Genomic DNA, 2,637 nt, shown 5'->3' on the forward strand with positions numbered 1-2,637 from the left:
CCCCGCCGCCGGCGCCGCCGCTATTCTCCGGCCGCCTCCTCACCGCGCAGCCCCCCGCCGTCCATACCAAACCACGTCTCGACATGGCCGCCACCACGCCCGCGCTTTCGCCGTAGTTTTGGTCGTCTATCGGGGGAGGTTTGGCCGTCGCCCCCCTTGCCGGTGGCGGAGGGGACACGAGTGCCGGCGATGTACCACGACGGCCGAGGCAGATTCCGACGAGAGCTCCAGAGCGGCCAGTGATCATCGAGGTGATCATCACGGCCTCTTCGCCACCACGACCGCAAGGTGTTCGACCTTTTGCCAACAAAGGTATGGACAGTGGAGACGAGTTTTTCTTCCATCATTTCCTTTGTTCATCGGACAATTCGTCCTCGGATGATGAAGATCTTGTGGTGGCTGCACTGGTCGTTCACGACCATATTCAACGGCAGCTTCCTCGGTACAAGGGGTCACTCCCTGGCCGTGCTCCCAACCTGAACCGCAACAGGGAGAGAGGCCACGCCCTGCTTTATGCCGATTACTTTGCCAACACCCCGCTCTTCAAACCGGATAAATTTCATCGCCGTTTTCGTATGGCAAGGCATGTGTTCAACCGTATCCGAGAGGGAGTGGTTGCTCATGACCCATACTTCGAGTGCAAGACGGATGCCCTTGGCAAGCTTGGATTCTCCTCTTACTAGAAATGCACCGCGGCCATCTGCATGCTTGCATATGGAATTCCAGGCGATCTGGTGGATGAGTATGTGCGTATGAGTGAGACAACATGTCTGATATCAATGTACAAGTTTTGCCAGGCTGTGATCGAGATGTTTGGCCCAGAGTACTTGAGGCAGCCAACTGTCGCTGATACAGAGAGATTGTTGGCGACCAACGCAGCTAGAGGCTTTCTAGGCATGCTTGGCAGTATAGATTGTATGCATCGGGAGTGGAAGAACTGCCCATTTGCTTGGCAGGGCCAGTATAAGGGGCATGTTAACGGGTGCACTATCATATTAGAAGCGGTGGCATCGCAAGATCTGTGGATATGGCATTCTTTCTTTGGCATGGCAGGTTCTCACAATGATATCAACGTGCTGCAGCGTTCTCCAGTCTTCGCGAGACTTGCAGAAGGCCACTCCCCACCTGTCAACTTTGAGATCAACGGCCACCACTACAACAAGGGATACTATCTAGCATATGGTATATATCCTCAGTGGTCAACTTTTGTGAAGACAATCTCGAAACCCCAAGATGAAAAAAGAAAGAGATTTGCCCAAATGCAAGAGAGTGTTAGAAAGGATGTGGAACGTGCTTTTGGTGTGCTTCAATCCTGGTGGGGTATCGTTCGAAACCCTGCACTGTCATGGGATGAAGGGAAGCTTTGGGAGGTGATGACTGCTTGTGTGATCATGCACAATATGATCGTCGAGAACGAGCGTGACGAGAGTATCTTTGACCAAGGATTTGATTATTAAGGTGAAAATATTGAGCCCCTGCACCAAGACCCAGCCACATTTGAACAGTTTGCCCAATTCCACCGTGAGATGCGTGATTGCCACACTCATTTGAATCTTCAAAATGACTTGGTTGAGCACGTCTGGGATCACATTGGCAACCAATAGATGTAAAACTATTTTATGTTCAGTCAAGACGATTTCAATTTGGTTGTAAAACTACTTTACTAAAGACAATTTCAATTGGGTTGTAAAACTATTTTAATTTTCAGACAAATATTTGGGTTGGAAACTAGTTTTGATGCAAATTTGGGCATTTTTGGCCCTGACGGACAGGATGGGGCAAATGGATGCGACCACACGTTGGGCGCACGACCACCGCATCCCAGGACAGGCCCAGACACGACCCCAAATCCATACCCAAAGGGACAGAATCCGGACAAAACGGACGTCCATTTGGGGTTGCGCGGTGGAGTTGGCCTTAAGAACCAGATAGAGCAAAGGCATCCAAGGGATCACGGACGGCACGACGTCTTGTTTTTCCTTTCTTCTTCCATTCCCCTTTCGCAAGAACTAGCTACCTCATAATCTTTATAAACTGAGACCTGTATCTGTGAGTGGAGGAATAGATCGATCCGGCCCTTGACATTTGTGGTATCAAAGACCACCCACTATCCTTCCTATCCGCCGATTTCATCCTGGATACTCGTTGTCGCGTTCAGGCTCGTCAAGTCCTCATCACCACCATGGATCCTGCCCTGAAGGATTACCTGGACAAGCTGCACCAAGATTCCGAGGCTGACACCGCCGTGGTCATGCAGCGGTTCGATGAACAAGCATCACAACTCCGAGCCTAGTCGCACCAGATCGACTACCTGTTGCATTGGAAACCCAGTGTTGAGTATATTATGTACGTATATATTTATGTATAGGGTTCACCTTCTGTTTCCTTTGTATAGTTGAGGTTGTGGCCCACCTCTGTATTTATATATACGTGTCTGGTGCACCGATCAATACATTGAGATTGCACAGCCCATAACTTGTCCTTCTACATGGTATCTATCGCAGCACGATCAACCCTAAAAGCCGCGGCCGCCGCCGCGCCTCCACGCGCCGCCACCGCCGCCGCTCCTCCCCGCCGCCGTCACCAGGCACCGCCGCCGCCACCGTCCTCCCGGTCGCCGTCGCCGCTGCTGGTCAC

The sequence above is a fragment of the Triticum dicoccoides genome, chromosome 2B, assembly GCF_002162155.2.
Source record: "Triticum dicoccoides isolate Atlit2015 ecotype Zavitan chromosome 2B, WEW_v2.0, whole genome shotgun sequence".
Lineage (NCBI taxonomy): Eukaryota > Viridiplantae > Streptophyta > Magnoliopsida > Poales > Poaceae > Triticum > Triticum dicoccoides.